The sequence below is a fragment of the Urocitellus parryii genome, chromosome 1 (genome assembly GCF_045843805.1).
Source record: "Urocitellus parryii isolate mUroPar1 chromosome 1, mUroPar1.hap1, whole genome shotgun sequence".
Classification (NCBI taxonomy): Eukaryota; Metazoa; Chordata; class Mammalia; order Rodentia; family Sciuridae; genus Urocitellus; species Urocitellus parryii.
The window spans coordinates 104,730,221-104,750,626 of NC_135531.1; the positions used below are offsets into that span (position 1 = coordinate 104,730,221).

Consider the following 20,406-nt stretch of genomic DNA (forward strand, 5'->3'; position numbering starts at 1 on the left):
GAATCAAGCAAACAGCATGTTCAATAGTATTTGTTAAACAGAAGGTAGAATGATTTCAATAAACTTAGGAAAGAGAAGAACTGAAATCACAAAAATTTCCCCTGACATCTGAGAATTGGCCTGGCACACACAACTCTTCTATCCAACATAAACACTCACCAAGAACATCAACATCAGTAAGGTCACTTTGTGACCAAGATAGATCAAAACAAAACCCATGCGGCCTGCACAATGGTTTCATTAATGAGGTTCTAGGCATAAAGTTAGTTAGAAGAGATCGAAATAAAACACACAGACTCAGTTACCTTATCTCTATTGCTAGGTCCGAGACGGCTCCCCTCTCTGGTTCGCTCCTCTAACCGCCCAGCAGGGCAGCAAGGATTACTCAGGGCTAGCAGGAGAGAGTTTGAACGCGCAGTGGAGTAGCCTTTTATTGGGGAACAAGAGATTCAGGGGAGAATTCCATCCAATGAAGGCTGAGGGGGGGCTGCACTCCAAGGTCAGGGTCAGTGATTGGGCCCTTGGGGTCAGTGGTCAGGCACACCCCCACACGGATGGGCTCTCTCATCAGGAAAGGGCCGGGAAAGCTTCGACAGAGCCAAAGCTCCTCAGACCCTTAAGGGGAGTCACCCAATCACGTGTTAGAATGGCTTCCCACACAAGACCACTCTGAAATCATGTTTGAATACAGAATATGTAAAGAAGACCAGGTACTCCCACCCAAAAGACCCTTGCATTAATTAAGGTTCCCTTCTTGTCAGAAAGATTTTTAGGAAGGGTGTCAACAGGATATCAGCAAAAATTTTTGTGGTTTGTAACTTTCTTTCTTGTAAATGCCAGGTTTGGGGACAAAATTCGTGAAACCTTTGTCTAGCCTAAGAATATGAGACAGAGTAACTGTTCCCACCCACTTCCACGTAACCACCTGAATAAAAATCTAAAAGAATTTCCAGACGCGAGGTCCAGAGATTTTTAGGAGTTAGCCCCTCTGGAAGGCTGCAGCCTAAATAAACCTGCTTCCTGCTAATTCCTCAGGTGTCCATCTTCATCTGTCCTATATCATGTCAACACCTTTTAATCCATAAAATACGAAAAATCCTGCTCTCCTCTCGACTGCTACTGCTTTAGTTATTTAGCTATCCAATCTGGTCATTTCTCCCTTTAGATAAGATTTATTAAAATGTAACTTCCCAGTCATTGAATTACATTTCCTGACTGTATCCAAACCAGAGCAAGGCCCACTTTCTTGATTTCCTGCCTCAAATTACCTGTCACAAACTCAAGTTCTACAGAAGTTCTGAGCCTCCTTGTTGATACTATTCTCCGTGGTTCCTCACTTCAGGAACATTAGATCTAACTTATTCAACTACAAGGCATTCCCGGTGTTTTTTGGCTAGAGGAAATAGACAATCTTATTCCTTTATATTCATTTGGTCTTATGTTTGCAGAACGTTTTCTTCTATAAGAACACAAGTGATGGCCAGGAGATACTCTGAAAAAATTTATGAAAAGGGTCTTCAACTTAAGGGTGGTCTGTGCCCCGCAGAAATTGTGAAGTGAAGCCTTTCCCAGGAAACTGGGACTGAATGTTGTAAGCCCCTGTCCTCATTAATAATTCCTACAAATCAACGGATCACCAAATCCAGAAATCGCGAACCCCACAGGGCACATCCACTCCCCATTCCCATCATGGCACTAGCCACACAGGTCCACAAATCAGTAGCCACAGAGACTCCACCCCCGACCCTCAGATTATAACCCCCTCTTTACTAAGGGCAGCTGCAAGTCCCCAGTTCCCATCCCAGAGACTTCCAGTCCCTGACCTCATCGTTCTCCAATCTCTGACCCTCAGGAATTCCTACCCCAATCCCAAACTGCCCAATGACTCAACCCATAAATTCCTCTTCTAACCCCCAGCTGGATTATCAGACCGTGAAACGCCCCTCAAGGTTTAACCAGGAAGCCTGTCACATTCATAAGACTCTTCCGTTTCCTGTAGGTGAGCACCACCTGGGCTCCCGAGCCTGCGCAGTTGCTTAATCTGCCGGTTTGTTCAGGAGACAATATGGCTGCTCCCAGGCTCTCGTTCGCAGGGATGCGCCATCTTGAAAGTCAGGTAGGTTCCGTACAAGCGAGGGATTTGCCCAATTCCTCACCTGGGAGTGGACTGTACCGTCGCGGCAGCGAAGGCAGTGGAGCATGATAAAAGGATGCCCACGATAGGAACCAATAACCTGCACACTTTTGAAGAGAGCTTTTTTTTTGGGGGGGGGTAGGGGGCGGGGAGAAGTGGGAGGTGAGCGTGGAGAAGGGTCTGTAGTGATATTGTCTTTATTGGGAGAATGCATGTGGTTTAATGAGGAAGAATTGGTAATGTTACGATATTTTAGCGCTTCCACACAAAAGTATTTGTAAATGGTACAGCCCTACAGGAGGCAACTCCTCTGTGGGAGCCGCCAAGTGATGGAGAGAGGGAATGGCATAATAATGAACTTTAATGATGTTTTAATTAAAAGAAATACTCCAAGGCGAGGGGTGGGGGCGGTTAAAATACAGTAATAAGTTGCAAGGAGGACTGAGAAAAAGGAGGAAAATTGAAAGGGAAGAGGAGACTGAGGCCCAAAGTTAACGAGAAAGTGAGGGACTGAGAGACTGGGGAAAAGAAGACTGAAGACAAAGGAACTGGGAATCGGAGACTAAGGAACCACGCATCACCCATCAGATGGAGGCCAGGGAACAGTGAAGGAGAGGGGAGAATGGAGGCCAGGGAACAGTGAAGGAGAGGGGAGATCAAGGGGCGGGATAGGGGGAGGATCCAGGCGAAAGGGAAGGGTGAAACTGAAGTAGGGTGGCCAACAATCCGGGTTGGCCTGAAACTGTCCCAGGGTTTGTGATGAAAATCCTGCATCCCAGGAAATACCCTCCCGAGACTTGGAAAGTCCGAGTTTTCAGGGATGGGGAGAAAAGTTGGAGGGAAAGTACAAAACTCATAACGTGGATCAAAAATAGAGCCAAGAAGATTTTACTGTCAAGTGGATTAGGCATTAGACAGGAAGATCAGGATAGGTTTTGTGCCTTTCCTAATCTCTATTACATTTCTCCTACCCTTCACGTTGGCGGTCACAAATTGGGGTTTATGATAATGGTTGTGTTACTCCAGAGTATTGCAATTTATGTAACAAGTGCCTTGCAACGATAAACATTAACAATCAGGTTTTGTTTATGGATTAACTGTTGTGCTTTGTAATCATTATAGTGTTAATTTAGTTTTTTTTTCACATTAAGAATATTCTGACTGTGTTTCTTAGAGTTCAGATAATAAAAATGTGTACCATTTTAATACTGTTAAAACCTTAGACAAATTAAACAGAATTTAGTTAATGAGAAAAGAAAAATTCACAAACTGGGTGACACAGAGGAAAAACGCCAGTCATAGAGCTCTGCTTTATAACCTGCAGGGAATATTTATAGCCCCCCAAAAGAAGGGCTGTTCAGATGTCAGGACCGTGGGTTACAGTTGTTTTTGCGTTATTGGGAGATGGTTTGGAATTTTTGCAGCCAGTGATTGGTTGGAAGCTCAGCTGCCATGATTGACTAAGAGTTGGTTACTTGATACCAAAACATCAAGTTATTTTGCAGTTTGTTTGCATATTAGTTAGGTTATTGCTTTCCAGTCTGGAGTATTATCAGGTGGGATGTTTAAGAGGTCATTAGGTTATGAAAGCTGTGCCTTCATGAACATGTTAATGCATTATTGTGATGGTGTGTCAGTTATTGTGGAGTAGGCTCCTGATAAAAGGATGAGTTCAGTTCCTTTTTTCTCTGTTCATTTTCACATACTCTCTTTCCCTTCTGCCTTCCATCATGCAGCAAAAAGATGGTGTGGCCAGATGCTGATATCATGCTCTTAGACTTTCCAGCCTTCAAAATTGTAATTTAAATAAACTTCTGTTGCACACAGACCACTCAATTATAGCAACACAAAACTGAATAAGACAACCATATGTGAATGGGTTTATTTCTGGTCTCTATTCTGTTCCATTTTCTTATGTGTTTTTTTTATGCCAATATCACACTGTTTTTATTATTGTAGTTCTTTAGTATATTTAGAAATCAAGTAACTTGATGCCCTCAACTTTGTTCTTCTTAAATTTATGTTTGCTATTCAGAGTCCTCTGTGGTTACATATAAGTTTTAGTGTTAATCGGAGTATTAGTCATTGGAGTTGATATGGATTTCATTCAATGTGAAAATCACTTTGTGTAGCATGGACATTCTAACAAAAGTTCTTCCATTCAGTAAACATGGAATTTCTTTTTATTTATTGTGTCTTCAATTTCTTTCACCGGTGTTCTATAGTTTTTCTTGTGTGAGTCTTTCATCTCCTGGTTAAATTTATTCTTAATACCTCAGTTCTTTGTAGCCAGCCATTATAAATGGTGGTTACACCATTTCACAATAGATAAACTTTGGAACCAACCTAGATGCCCTTCAATAGATGAATGGATAAAAAAATATTACTTAGCCTTAAAGAATGAAATTATGGCGTTTACAGGTAAATCGACGGAGTTGGAGAATATCATGCTAAGTGAAGTAAGCCAAACCCCAAAAAACAAAGACCAAATGTTTTCTCTGATAAGTGGATACTGATCCATAATGAGGGTGGGAGGGAAGAATAGAGGAATTTTGGATTGAGCAGAGGGGAGAGGTGTGTATGTGTGTGTGTGGGAACATGATAGAATGAGATGGACATTATTACCCTATGTATGGGTATGATTACATGAATAGTGTGATTCTACATCATGTACAACCAGAGAAATGAAAAATGATGTTCTTTTTGTGTAAAAAATAAAAAATAGTGTTCTTTTCTTGGTTTCTTTTTGGATAGTTTATTAGTAATTTTTATATAATAATACAAAAACACAACTTAATTGTCTAAAACAATAATCACTTAGAATTATCATTATTGTCATTGTTATTTATGTGACTATGAGTTGGCTATGAGCCAGGTGACACCCATTTGTCTTAATTATGTGTCAGCAGCCTGGTTGGAAGTCTCTCTGTAGTCTGGCCTTGATGGAGAAGGCTCTCAGGGTCAGCTGTAGTATATGTCTCCAATCCTTCTCATAGAGTCAGAGGGATAGCCTGAGCATATTTTCATGGTGCACAAAAATGGAAGCCCAGCCATAAACATACATTGGAAAAAAGATAGTCTCTTTATCATATGATGCTGGGAAAACTGGAAATCCATATGTAGCAAAAAGAAATTAACCCCTATCTCTCAAGCCTGCACAAAACTCCACTCCATGTGGAATAAGGACTTAGGCATTAGAACAGAGACCCCGTACCTACTAGAAGAAAAAGTGGGCCCAACTCTCCATCATGTTGGCTTAGGAACTGACGTCCTCAATAAGATTTCTACAGCCCAAGAAGTAAAATCAAGAATCAATAAATGGGATGGTACCACTAAAAATCTTCTCCACAGCAAAGAAAACAATCAAGGGTATGAATAGAGAGGCTATAGAATGGTAGAAAATCTTTACCACTGGAAATTCAGATAGAGCATCAATTTCCAGGATATACAAAGAACTCAAATAACCCAATCAACAAATACACAAAGGAATTAAACAGGCACTTCACAGAAGAAGAAATATGATCAGTCAACAGCCATATGAAAAACGTTCAACATCTCTAGCAATTAAATGCAAATTAAAACTCACTAAGATTTCATTTGACTCTAGTCAGAATGGCAGTTATCAAGAATGCAAGTAACAGTAAATGTTGGCAAGTATGGTACACTCATACGTTGTTGGTGGTACTCCAAATTGGTGCAGTCTAGAAAACAGTATGAAGTTCCTCAGAAGATTTGGAATGGAACCACCATTTGACCCAGGATTCTCACTCTTTGGCATATACTCAAAGGATTTAAAATCAGCATTCTATGGTGATGTGGCCACATCAATGTTTATAGTAGCTCAATTCACAATAGCTAAGTTATGGAACCAAAGATGAATGGATAAAGAGAATGTGGTACATATACCAAATGGAATGTTATTCAGCCATAATTAAAAATGAAGTTATGACATTTGCTGGTAAATGGATGGAATTGGAGAATATTATACTAAGTGAAATAAGCCAGTCCCCCAAAACTTTAGGTCAAATGTCCTCTTTGATATGTGGCTGCTAATACACAATAAGGGTTGGGTGAAGGAAGAAGTTTATTGAATTAGACAAAGAGGAATGAAGGAAAGGGGATGCAAATAGAAAAGACACTAGAACAAATCAGACATAACTTTCCTATGTTCATATATGAATACATAACCAGTTTAACTCCACATCATGTGCAACCACAAGAATGGGAAATTATAATACATGTAGGTATACTATGTCAAAGTACATTCTACTGTCATGTATATCTAAAAAGAACAAATAAAAAAATGGATAAAAATAAAAGGAAAACAAAATGGAAGCCCATAAATCTTATGGAGCCCTAGAACTGGCAACCCTTTAATTTCAGTCTCTGAACAATGCAATCAATATGGCTGATTGTCAGGAGCTGCCACATAGGAACTGAGCACCCCCTAGCTTTGAGTGATGGAAATATGGAAACTGGCTTCCCTGACTAGGAAGCAGGTGTATGGAGACAGGTGCATTTAGTACTGCATACATGGCATACATTAAGGGCGTCTGAGTGACAGGCCACTCCCCTCATGCTAGGCATGTGAGGGGCGGGCACTTACCCCATAGGCACAGCCTTGGGTGTCAGGCCATGTGCTGCAATCCCTGCACTTGCTCCATGACCCACTCCTCGATTGGTTGCTGTAAGGATGGTTAGCAAAAATTGCATCAGTGGCTGTCTGTAATATGCTTAGCTACTGCCTGAGTATATATACATGGTAACTGCGCAATAAAATCAGGCCTGCTTCCTGCTTGGTCTCCCAGTGGTCTTGATTAGTGACTCTGAGGCCACACTCTCCTCTACTATGTTCCGTAGACCTCCTCAATTGGATGAGAGAGAGCCCATGCACAGGTAGATCCCCATCTCCACTCAGCAGAGGAGTAAAGCTTTGGGAGTGGGTGTTACCCAATGGGGGTGGGCAGCACCTTGTAACATTACCCCTCTGCCTTATATGGATGAAATATTATTTCAAAGATTCTTCCTCACCATTAAAACCAGGGTGCCAGGCATGTTCTTTCTCTTTCCAAAGAACCCCTAAGGTCACAGAGCCGTCCTGGATTTTGAAAAGGTAATTCTGTGTGCTTGCATGTTTTCTTCGCCATTTTCTTAAGTTATTGAAGTAATCAAATTTTGTGAACCCAGCATAGCTCACGTAGATGGCAATAACTGATCTCAGAGTCAGAGTTGAAATTTGCTATAAGTTGACATGGAAAAGAAACTGGGGTAGAAAATGTATAAAATGAGCATATTGCATTTACCATCACACAAAGTAAAAAGGTCTCAAGATTCATTAATATTCTTTAGAAGCCAATTTTAAAAGGCCATCACTGACTAAAGATGGGATAATTTTAGCATACAAATTAATAACTGCAATGGATTGAAATCCACAGAACTTTTAAATACATGAATATATAAATTCACCAGAAAAAGAACCAATTAATTATCACTGCAGGATGCCAGGAAGTTTGTTCATTATTTTAAAAATAAGGGAAAAAAAAGCATTACCCTATTTCTTTCTATATGAACAACACTATGGAAAACAAAAGAATAGCAAAGGAAAAACTCCTTTTTATAAGAATAATGAGTGATTAAGTTGGAATGTTACTATTTTGGAAGCACTAATGAACAGATGCATCTAGTCATTTATTATAAATAGCTTCCAGCACAATAAAGAGAGAGTGTGTCTTCTGCTGGAAAAACTTAACAGAACATACAACTTCATCTTTCTCAAGTTAGCAAACCTGTATTTGTTCAAACCTTAACATACAATTAATAATTTACATAAAGTTTAGGAGCAAAGGAAAACATCAAACATCAGGAATGCAGTAACTGACAAATTCTAAACCATGGGAAATTACTGGAAAATTAGTCTGGTGTCTTCCGTAATTTCAAAAAGTAGAAAACAATGGCAGAGAGTCCATGGGTTAAAAGAAACTTAAAGATATACCCAGTGTTCACATGGTGTTTCTTATTGAATCATGGTACAAAGAAACAATGTGAAACCAGCATTTTTGAGAGAACTGAAAAAATTGAACATGAACCAGATATTATTTACTATTAAGAAATCATTGATAATTTTAACATATTTTTATGTTAGTCTTCATTATTATGGATTTATCATGACATGCATATGGATGAAATAATATGATGGATGGGATTTTCTTCAAAATAATATAAGCAGAATTAAGTTTTTGTGGAAACATAGCCTCATTTTGACAACTTTGAGTGCTGAATGATGAATGATGTTAACATTGAATCTTATTGTACCAATCTACTTTTGTATATCTATTAAATTATTCAAAATTTAAAGATAAGAATATAAGAAATGCTTTATTTAAGAAGTTTAGTAAATCATGCAATTCTGCCTTTTGCCATGTAAAGGACATGGAATAATACAGTCCTTTCAAGTTTATATTGTTAATATATTTCTTTTCTCATCTATTACCTAAATTAAAAAAATAAATCTTTTCCTGACACAGAAACAAAATATAAGATTGTATTATTTCTGAATAGAGGGTTTGATAACAAATAACAAGTTATATTTGCCTGTAAATGAATTAAAATATGATGTTGTAATTTATCAATCTTGTTAGAAAAGGCATTATTTCATAATCTAAAATGCTCTCTATTATCTGGAAAAGTTTTAAGGATAAAGTGATGTTGTTTTGTTTAGAGGTTGTTAGTTTGTATTATTTTATATTGTACCATTTCTATATAAATTAATATTACATTCATACCAACTATCTCCATGTAGTGTACTGATAGTACTATATTAATGGAGATAATCCTTGTGTCTGTTTGGGATAGTCCTCAGATTTGATTTGTAATTATGGTATCTCAGATACTTAAAATATATCATAATAGAATTTCTAAGTTACCTTCTATAGAAATGTTTGGTATCAGGTCTTAAAAGCATATTCCCTTGTGACAATGTATCTACGTAAACATAATTTTTCAAATTCATTAAATTTTCATGACTTATTCTCCATACAAATCATTTGTTTAATTAGCCTGGATGCTACAATCCATCCATGGGCTGTGTGTGTGAGCTATGCACATTTGAGCCACATGAGGGGACCAGTCTGGTGTTGTATGCTAATTGGGCCATGCAGTGCAAGTGTGCCTTCCTTTTGCTCTGCTTGTGATCCCACACAGCACCCGAGATGGGTGTGACTAGCCAAGATGTCAGTCAATCTGCTGACCACAAGATATCATCAAGCAAGACTCCACTCTTCAAAATCCTACCCCTAGCCTTATCTGGGTGGAATATTCTATCAAATGTCTTCTCTCCAGTAAATAGTGGGGGTTTCAGGTGTGCTCGCCCTCTTGCTTCTTGCCTCCCTTGCTCCCCTTGCCCTTTAGTGTGGGAGCCATCCCTGACCCCTGAAAAAGGCATTTCTGTGTTTGTGTAGTCTTTTAGTTGCCAGCCTAATTCATGCAGAGTGATCCTGGATCTGTTTCATGTGTGGAATGTGAGCAACACCTGGACATCATGTTGAAAGTTCTCACATTCAGAACTTTGGTGGATTTTCTTCAGTATGAAATATCTAATTTAGAGAGGGTTGTGAGTTGTGGGTAGTCACCTTCTATGCCATTTCATATATATAGTGTCTAATGATGTCTAAGTTTGGCCAAGTTTCTCCCATTTCATTATATATATTGATATTTCAACAGTATGAATTATTAGATGTACAATAAGATGTGATTTATTGGTAAAGAATTTGTCACATTCAGCAAATTCATATTTAAGAACAGTATGAATTCTCCATAGACCACAAGTTGTGATTTCTGGATGAAGGTTTTCCCATTTTCCTTCATGAGTTTTTTCTCATGTATGAATCTTTGCAAGTTTTTAAAGTTCTGAGTTATGTCTAATATTTTGTCCATATTCATTGCATCAAAAATCTGTGAAGTTCTGACTTCTGGATGCAAACTTTTACACATTCATTGCATTTGTAGAAGACTTTGCCTGAGTGAATTCTCTGTTGTCATGTTGGAATAGAGTAAGACTGAAAACATTTTTATGTTGTTTATAAAAATAGGGTTTATCTTCAGTATAAATTCTCTGATATATGATGTTGGTCTTCTTCCTAAGTATTTTTTTCACTGTCAGGGCATTTATAGAAGTTTTTTCCTATGTGTGTTTTTTGATGTGTAATGAGGTGCTGTCCTAATAAATGCTATGACACATACAGTACATGTACATTGTTTCTCTCCTGGATAATATCTCTGATGTACAATAGAACATGACTTTTGGGCAAAAGTTCTTCCATATTCATTACATTTCTAGGTGTGTTGGTCAACTTTGTGTTGCTGTAACCAAAATACCCAACAAGATCAGGGGAAGAAAAAGGCCTTTTTTTTTTTTTTTTTTTTTTTTTTGGTTAATGATGTTAGAATTTCAGTTCATCGTTAGGTGACTCCATTGCTCTGGGTCCAAGGCAGGGCAGAGCATTATGGCAGAAGGGCAGTGTTGGGAAAAAATTACTAAGATAACAGCAGAGTTAGGAAGCATAGAGGGAGGTGGAGAAGGGGATATAGGGAAGATAAACCCTTCCAAGTCACACCCGCAGTGAGTCACCTCTTCCAGTCATGCCCCACCTGCCTATAGTCATCATCTAGTCAGTTCTTTCAAACTAGTATGGACTGATTAGGTTATGGCTCTCATAATCTAATAATCACACCTCTGAGTATTCCTGCATTGACAGAGGAGCTTTTCTGGAACACTTTTTGGGGGACATTTAATGCCCATAATGCCCTTATAAAAGACATTCTGGAAAGCTATGTGAAGGAAAGGAGCTATCACCTTCTTCTGTACAAGGACAAAGAGTGAAGCCAGCCATCTGCTAGCCATCTGTGAACCAGAGGATATGTTCTCATCAGACCGAGCAGCATCTTGATCTTGGACTTTCTAGCTTCCAGAACTGAGTGAAGTAAATTTCTATTGTTTATAAGCCAAACAATCTACAGTATTCTGTTATAGCAGCCCAAATGAACTAAGACAGAAGAGACCCACTTAAATTCCCTGTGAATATGCATAAGAAATGTGAAAGAAGAAAAATATTGAACTATCAAAGGACATAATGTAGTTCTGGAAATAATGGAAAGACATTACTCATTTTGTCATAGGAAGTCTCAATGTTTTAAAGATTATTATTCTTCCCTAAACCAGAAATATATTAACAAAGAAAAATATTAACAATGAGTTAAAACATATTGCTTCCAAAGTCCATGCTTAACATTAATGTGGGAGAATGCCAAGAAACCTATGAAAAAGTAGTGCAATGAATCAACATTAACTCTACCAGATGTTAAAATGTTTTATAAACCAACAGTAATTTAAAATAATATCATATTGGCACATGCCCAAGGGGACCCTCTCTGAAATAATTAGCCATCAAATCAGTTCTTTCTTCATCAGCTAAGACATTTCCTAAGGGCCCAGTCAGATCCCAGATTCTTGGGAAATAGTTTAAAGTCCTCCATATATCACCATGACACACACAGATTTACACAGCAATATCTTTTTCATCTATTGAAAGTCAAGACTGAGGGCATTCAGTCAACTCAATGTGGTCTTACAGGCATACAGATTAGTTTGCCTTTTCCAGATTATAACTGCAAAGTAAAATGAAGAGAAATTGAAAAAAAACTAAAGTAAGAGAAGGTCAGATGCCACAGTTTTCCGAACAAGTCAATAGTATACTCTGTGCCTTCGACCATTGTATATATTAAAGATATGACATTGAACAGACCATACAATTCCACACAATTCTGTCCTCTTGAGGTTACATGGGGATGGTCATTGGTGATCAGACAATAAAAACACATAAATAAGTACATAGTAACATATGTAGTGATTAGTGCTAAGTAGAAATAAATTTAGTTAGGGTGATGAACAAGACACTGACATTCAAGAAAAATACTGAAGAAAGTAAGGGAATAAATTATGTGGATATCTGAGGGAAGAACATTCTAGGTCAAGGGAACTGTTAAAATCTTGAAGCAGGGCTGGGGATGTGGCTCAAGCAGTAGCTCGCTCGCCTGGCATGCTTGCGGCCCGGGTTCAATCCTCAGCACCGCATACAAACAAAGATGTTGTGTCCGCTGAAAACTAGAAAATAAATATTAAAAACTTCTCTCTCTCTCTCTTTCTCTCTCTCTCTCTCTCTCTCTCTCTCTCTCTCTCTCTCTCCTCTCTCACCTTTCTTTAAAAAAATCTTGAAGCAGAAAGATGCATGTTTGAGAAACAACAAGGAAGCCAGTATGGTTGTGAAGAATGAGCAAGGAGGAGAGTCACAAAAAAAGAACAGCATGATGAGGCAAGCAATCATTGACTTCAATGACTGACTCCCTGAGACACCCCCAATCAACACCTGGAGCCAGAAAACTCCACAGTGGAAGGGGCAATCATCCATCTGGATACCCTGATCATAGACCACCATGGGACTCATAAAAACGATTCCAATCACAAGGGCCCACTAAGTGTGTGAAAACTGATTTTAGAAATACCCAATTAGGGGGAACATCAAATACTTAATCACACACATAACTCCACAATTATAGTATTCAACATGACTTCCCAAATTAATAATCTCACAGGCCCCAGAAACTGCTCCTACAGACAATCTCATTACAGACTCCTAATACTGGCACATTGGCCTTAAACATCCCCATGCGAGAACCACACATACATACCAGCCCAGTTCTGCCCCCACAGAACCCTTCATCCCTGACTCTAGGACTCTCACCCATCACCAAATCAAGCATCCCCTGATGCTTCCTACAGACTCTCAGTATCAACACCATAGAATCCACATGGATCACCTCATAACTCATGATTGCTATCCACAGCATATCCCACTGCAGCCACCATGAGTTTTTCTACAAACCTCATCACTGTCTCCATGCTCCTCACTATCACCACCTCCTTTGAAGCCTCAACCAGTGACCCTAAGTCACTAACCCTTATAGAAATAGGAACACACTCTATTATCTTCTGCCCATAGATTTTCTTTCTAGTGACCTGGACTGTTCTTCCTTTTATTCACATCATATGTTTTTCAATACAATTGGACATCTGATAAAGCTCATTCCTAAGTATTTTGAGGTTTATACTACTACTATGAAAGAAATAATTTCAACTACTCTTATTTGTTGATGTTATAAAAAATGTTATTGATTTAAAAAATGTATTAGCTTTCATAATTAACTAGCAATATTTTCCCAAGGTTAAACAGCTGAACTGTACATAAAAGTATACAAACAAAAAAGCAGAAATAAAAATTGCTCTATCTGCACTCTCAACCCCAGAAATTCCCCTCAAAAGTAATCATGTTCTCAAGTTTTTCCAGAAAATTTTACAATTTTCCAGAATTATACTTTATGAAATGGATCATTCTATATATTTGTGCAGCTCACTTCTTCCATGTATTTTTTTTTTCTTATTAAACTTTTGTTGTAATGGGTCTCAAAATTCTGTGACAGATTTTTGGTAAAGTTATTTCCACTAAAAAGTAATGATTTTAAAAACTAATAACTTAAAACTGCCACATATGAAAAAACAAATGGTTCACAAAACATTCTCTTTTCCTTCTGAAATTTTTATGATGCATTGTTATCATTAACCAGTTTTTTACTATTAAACTTAAATTGCCAATTGAGACAAATAGTTCTGAGACTGGGGTGTCAGGCATTAGGGGTAATATTCACTTAGACTTCTGAGCTTTCTTTCTTTCTTTTTTTATTTATGTATGACAGCAGAATGCATTACAATTCTTTTTTTTTCTTTTTTTAAGAGAGAGAGAGAGAGAGAGAGAGAGAGAGAATTTTTAATATTTATTTTTTAGTTTTTGGCGGACACAACATCTTTGTTTGTATGTGGAGCTGAGGATCGAACCCGGGCCACACGCATGCCAGGCGAGCGCGCTACCGCTTGAGCCACATCCCCAGCCCTACAATTCTTATTACACATATAGAGCACAATTTTTCATATCTCTGGTTGTATACAAAGTATATTCACACCAGTTTGTGTCTCCACACATGTACTTTGAATAATAATGATCATCACGTTCCACCATCATTTCTAACCCTATGCCCCCTCCCTTCCCCTCCAACCCCTCTGCCCTATCTAGAGTTTGTCTATTTCTCCCATGCTCCCTCTCCCTATCTCACTATGAATCAGCCTCCTTATATCAAAGAAAACATTTGGCATTCGGTTTTTTGGGATTGGCTAGCTTCACTTAGCATTATCTTCTCCAACTCCATCCATTTACCTGCAAATGCCATGATTTTATTCTCTTTTATTGCTGAGTAATATTCCATTGTGTATATGTACCACATTTTTTTTATCCATTCATCTATTGAAATGCATCTAGGTTAGTTCCACAGTTTAGCTATTCTGAATTGTACTGCTATAAACATTGAGGTGGCTGTGTCCCTGGAGTATGATGTTTTTTAAGTCTTTTGGGTATAGACTGAGGAGGGGGATAGCTGGGTGAAATGGTGGTTCTACTCCCAATTTTCCAAGAAATCTTCATACTGCGTTCCATATTGGCTGCACCAATTTGCAGTCCCACCAGCAATGTATGAGTGCACCTTTTTCCCCACATCCTCACCAACACCTATTGTTATTTGTTGTCAAAATAGCTGCTATTCTGACTGGAGTAAGATGAAATCTTAGAGCAGTTTTGAGTTGCATTTCACTAATTGCTAGCAATGATGAACATTTTTTCATATATTTGTTGATTGATTGTATATCATCATCTGAGAATTATCTATTCAGGTCCTTGGCCCATTTATTTTTTGGGTTATTTGTTTTTTTGGTGTTTAATTTTTTTGAGTTTTTAATATATCCTATTATACACACACACTCTCTCTCTCTATATATATATATATCCTATATTATATATATTTATATACCCTATTAAATATATTTTATATATTCTATTATATAAATATATATTTATATAATAGAGATTAGTGCTCTATCTGATGTGTGAGGGGTAAAAATTTTCTCTAAAAATGTAAGTTCTCAGGCTGGGGATGTGGCTCAAGTGGTAGTGTGTTCGCCTGGCATGAGTGTGGCCCAGGTTTGATCCTCAGCACCATATACAAACAAAGATGTTGTGTCCACCAAAAACTAAAAAATAAATATTAAAATTCTCTCTCTCTTTAAAAAAGATGTAGGTTCTCTATCACCTCACAGATTGTTTCTTTTGCTGAGAAGAAATTTTTGTTTGAGTTCATCCCATTTATTGATTATTGATTTTAATTCTTGTGCCAAAGGAGTCTTATTAAGGAAGTTGGGGCCTAATCCCATATGATGGAGATTAGGGCCTACTTTTTCTTCTATTAGATGCAGAGTCTCTGGTTTTATTCTTAAGTCGTTGATCCATTTTGAGTTGAGTTTTGTGCATGGTGAGAGATAGAGGTTTAATTTCATTTTGTTGCATATAGATATCCAGTTTTCCCAGCATCATATTTGAAGAGGCTATCTTTTCTCCAATGCATGTTTTTGGCACCTTTGTCTAATATAAGATAATTATAATTTTGTGGGTTAATCTCTGTGTCCTGTATTCTGTACCATTGGTCTACCAGTCTATTTTGGTGCCAATACCATACTGTTTTTGTTGCTGTTACTCTGTAATATAGTATAAGGTCTGGTATAGTGATGCCACCTGCTTCACTCTTCCTGCTAAGGATTGCTTTAGCTATTCTGGTTCTCATTTTTCCAGATGAATTTCACGATTGGTTTTTCTATTTCTATGAGGAATGTCATTGAGATTTTGATTGGGATTTCATTAAATCTGTATAGTGCTTTTGGTAGTATGGTCATTTTGAAAATATTAATTCTGTCTATCCAGGAGCAATGTAGATCTTTCCATCTTCTAAGGTCTTCTTTGACTTCATTCTTTAGTGTTCTGTAATTTTCCTTATATAGATCTTTCACCTCTTTCATTAAGTTGATTCCCAAGTATTTTTTTGAGGCTATTGTAAATGGGTAGTTTTTCTCATTTTCATTTCTGAAGATTTATCACTGATACACAGAAATGTCTTTGATTTATGAGTTTTGATTTTATATTCTGCTGCTTTGATGAATTCATTTACTAGTTCTAGAAGTTTTCTGGTGAAACTTTTAGGGTCTTCTAGATATAGAATCATATCATCAGCAAATAGTCACAATTTGAGTTCTTTTTTTCTTATGTGTATCTCTTTAATTTCTTTCATCTGTCTAATTGCCCTGGCCAGTGTTTCAAAAACTATGTTAAATGGAAGTGGTGAAAGAGGGCATCCCTGTCTTGTTTTAGTTTTTAGAGAGAATGTCTTTAGTTTTAATCCATTTAAAATGATGTTGGCCTGGGACTTAGCATAAATAGCCTTTATGATGTTGAGATATGTTCCTGTTATCCCTAGTTTTTATAGTGTTTTGAACATAAAAGGGTTCTGTGTTTTGTCAAATGTTTTTTCTGTGTCTAGTGAGATCATCATATGATTCTTATCTTTAAGTCAATTGATGTGATGAATTATATTTATTGATTTCTGTATGTTGAACCAACCTTGCATCCCTGGGATGAATCCCACTTGATCATGGTGCATGATCTTTTTGATATGTTTTTGTATTCAATTTGCCAGAATTTTATTGAGAATTTTTGTATCTATGTTCATTAGAGATATTGGTCTGAAGTTTTTGGTTTTTTTAAATGTGTCTTTGCCTGGTTTTGAAATCAGGGTGATACTGGCCTCATAGAATGAGTTTGGAAGTGCTGCTTTTTTTCCCTCTATTTTCTGAAATACATTGGAGAGTGTTGGTATTAGTTCTTCTTTAAAGGTATTGTAGAATTTGGCTGTGTATCCATCCAGTCCTGGACTTTTCTTGGTTGGTAGACTTTTGATGGCATCTTCTAATTTGTCATTTGAAATTGTGTATATCATCCTGATTCAATTTGGGCAAATTATATGACTATAGAAATTTGTCAATGCCTTAAATATTTTCTATTTTATTGGAGTATAAGTTTTCAAAGTATTTCTAATTATCTTCTGTATTTCTGTACTGTCATGATATTTTCTTTTTCATTACATATGTTAGTGATTTGCGTTTTCTCTCTCCTTCTCTTCATCAGCATGGCTAAGGGTCTATCAATTTTATTTTATTTTTTCAAAGCTTTTTGTTCTGTCAATTTTTTTTCAATTATTTCTTTTGTTTAAATTTTATTGATTCCAGCTCTGATTTTAATTATTTTTCCTGTCTTCTACTGTTTTTGGTGTTGATTTGTCTTTTTATTCCTAGGGCTTTGAGATGTAATGTTAAGTCATTTATTTGTTGACTTTTTCTTCTTTTAAGTAATGAACTCAATGCGTGAACTTTCCTCTTAGAACTGCTTTCATAGTGTCCCAGGGATTTTGATATGTTGTGTCTATGCTCTCATTACCTCTAAGAATTTTTTAAATCTCCTCCTCGATGTCTTCTGAACTCGTTCTCTGACATGTTATCAACTTTGCTGTCCATGAGTTCTGTTATTATAGTATCCTGGTTTGTTTGGGGCACTGTCCTCCTTTGTTTTTTCATGTTGTCTATGTGTCTTCCTTCTGGAAGTGTGGATTTGAGATATTACACTTTCTTCCCTAAATTCTTTTAGTACCCATGCAAATTGTCTGTACCTCACCTTGATGTTGGGCTTCCAGACCCTGCTGGGGTCCCTCAGTGTATGCTACTGCATCTAAGGTTGGTCGCAGCAATAACAGAGATAACTTGAGATAATAGTTAAGTGTTTCAAGATGGAAGCAATGTCTTACAGAGATGGGGCTGCAAGAGTGGGCTTCATACTCCATTTGGGATGCCTGCTCTGAGATGCATCTGCTTGTAGACCTTATCATCAAAAAGTTAGGAGTTACTGTGTGGGGAAGGCTATGGTAATGACTGCAGTGTCCCAAGATGGAAGTGGGTTAGGCTTAGGCTTCCAGGTGTGTGTGTGGGGGTGAACTTAGACCTACCCTGGACCTGGTTGTTCAAGGAGGTGTGGACAGATCTGGGCTGGGCCTGACTCCTGCTGTAGTCTGCTAGTCGGAAGAGGTGGTCTTGTGCCAGAAGATGGGCTTCAGCAGGTGCCTGCTAGTGAAGGGGTGGATCCAGGCCTACTGTGAGCCTGGTCCCCACACAGGCTGGTATGGGTGTATCTGGGCTGCTGGGCTTGACCTCGTGGTAGTCTGCTTGTCAGAAGGGATGGTCCTTTGCTAGAGGCTATGCTCTGGCTGGTGTCTGCCCCACTGGTGGAGCAGTGGACCAAGGCCTACTGTGAGCCTGGGTCCTGCACAGGCTAGTGTGGGTGGTGGTCTGAGCTGGGTCTCAGCTCCTGTGGTAGTCTGCTGGTAGTTAGGGGCAGTCCTGCATCAGAGGTTAGGCTCTGGTGGATATATGACTTCTGAGCTTTCTAGGCTGCCATCTCCAGTAAACTTCTTGTCTCCTCCTTTGATGACACCCACAGCAACTGTCTGCTTCATATCATGAAAAGCAAAACAACTCAGAGGAGGAAAGTCATAAAATCTCTCAACAAACATGGGCTTTCCTGTTACCACATCAATTATGGTAGCATCACCAGATTTCAAGAATTTAGGACCATTTTTCAGCTTCATACCAGAACCATGATCAATCTTTTCTTTCAGCTCATTAATCTTGCAAGCAGTGTGAGCCTTGTGACAGTCCAGCACAGTGGCATAGCCAGCACTAATTTGTCCTAGATGGTTTATGATAATCAACTGAGTAGTGAAACTAGCTGCTTCTATTGGTGGATCATTTTTGCTGTCACCAGCAACATGGCAATGATGGAGATCTTTGACAGACACAATCCTGATCTTGAAGACTACATTATCCCCAGGAAGAGCTTCAGTCACACCTTCATGGTGAATTTCCATCATCTTTACTTCAGTTGTGACATTGACTGAAGCAAAGGTGACCACTATGCTTGGCCCACTGGGACAGTACCAATACCACCAATTTGTAGACATCCTGGAAGGGCAGATACAAAGGCTTGTCAGTTGAATGAGTTGGTGGCAGAATGTAAGCTATAGCTTTGAGCAGAGTGGTTCCACAGGCACTGCCATCTTTATGGGTGACTTTTCAAAGCAAATTAGCCCTTGTCTCCAGAATGTTGTCACCATTCCAACCAGAAATTGGCACAAATGGTACTTTTTCAGGATTGTAGCCAATTTTCTTAATGTAGAAACTAAAATAATTTCCTCATATCTCTTCTGACTGTAGGGTGTCTTAGTGGAATCCCTTTTGTCAACACCAATAATTACCCAGTGTGAAACCCAGAAGGGCATGTTCATGGGTCTGCCCATTCTTGGAGATACCAACTTCAAATTCACCAGCACCATTAGAAACAGTCAGGACAGCACAGTCAGCCTGAGATATGTCTGTAATCATGTTTTTGAGAAAGTCTTTATGTTCTGGGACATCAATGATGGTCACATAATACTTGCTGATCTCAAATTCCCACAGGGAGATGTCAACAGTGATTCTATGGTCAAGCTTAGCTTTCAGTTTATCCAAGACCCAGACATACTTGAAGAAGCCCTTTCCCATCTTGGTAGCTTTCTTCTCAAAGTTTTCAGTGGTGTTTTGTTGATCCCACCACATTGTAGATCATATGGTCAGTAGTGATGGACTTGCCCAGATCTACATGTCTAATGATAGTGCTGTTAATCTGAATCTTTTCCTTTTCCATTTTGGCTTTGCTTTAGTGGTGTTTTTTATAACACTTGTGTTCTGGCAGCAAGCACATTGTGGCAGTTTAGGAAAATCTCTTTATCTTTCAGAGCATTTCATAGTATCATTTACAGATTCACCTCATTTTTAGTGATCTCATGGTATCCTTTCATGTAAATATATTCAAGAAGTCTCCTAATAATAAACTTTGAGATGACTTCCTGTTTTGTTTGGTTTTTACAAACTGCTGTTAAAACAGCCTTGTAATGTATATTTGGATGGAGTATTTTAGAAAATATATTCATAGAAAAAATTCTAGTAGTGTAATTGCCATATTAAAAAATTTGAAAAACAATTTTCTATACTTCTGTACTAAATAAAGCATGTATAAAGCTTTGGTCCTATTTAAACTGACTTTTTTTCACATTTTCTGTGTAAATAACCATACTTTAAAAGATAACATTTTTTCCAATAATTTTATCTATTATTTTATTTCCTCATTTTTTGCTTTGGTTATAAT

General features: G+C 37.9%; 1 pseudogene; it reads right to left on the reverse strand.

Annotated features, from left to right (window-relative positions):
• Window positions 1–13,887: 13,887 nt before the first annotated feature.
• LOC113196542 (putative elongation factor 1-alpha-like 3) lies at window positions 13,888–19,905 on the reverse strand (annotated as a pseudogene).
• Between the last annotated feature and the right edge of the window lie 501 nt (window positions 19,906–20,406).